We start from the raw sequence: 400 nt of genomic DNA on the forward strand, positions 1-400 counted from the left end.
TATTTTCTATCAAAAGAAATATTCTGCTTAAACACACATTTGTTAGCATTTAGTAATTCAAAAACAATATTTATTAATATTAAACAATATTTTCACTGTGGCCAAAAACTAAAAAACTAACTAAATATGACGACAGAGCTTCATTTGTAAATCTCAATCGAAGCGTCCAAATGTATTATATATTATAATTATGACAATAACTGATGATGATCAAAGGGCATCAATTTAATTGCCATGTTAATATCTTAATACATTTGGTCAATGCAACATTTGGTCAATGCAACATTTGGTTTAAAATGTTGTCTGAATGCAGGATATTTATTTTATTGTGAAGGGGTCACACCCTATAGTGTGTGTTGCTTCCGGTGATTAGTTAAATTGACGTTAGAGTGCACAGGAA

The sequence above is a fragment of the Cebidichthys violaceus genome, unplaced genomic scaffold (genome assembly GCF_023349555.1).
Source record: "Cebidichthys violaceus isolate CVI_PGR_0920_01 unplaced genomic scaffold, fCebVio1.0.p SCAF_4, whole genome shotgun sequence".
NCBI lineage: Eukaryota > Metazoa > Chordata > Actinopteri > Perciformes > Stichaeidae > Cebidichthys > Cebidichthys violaceus.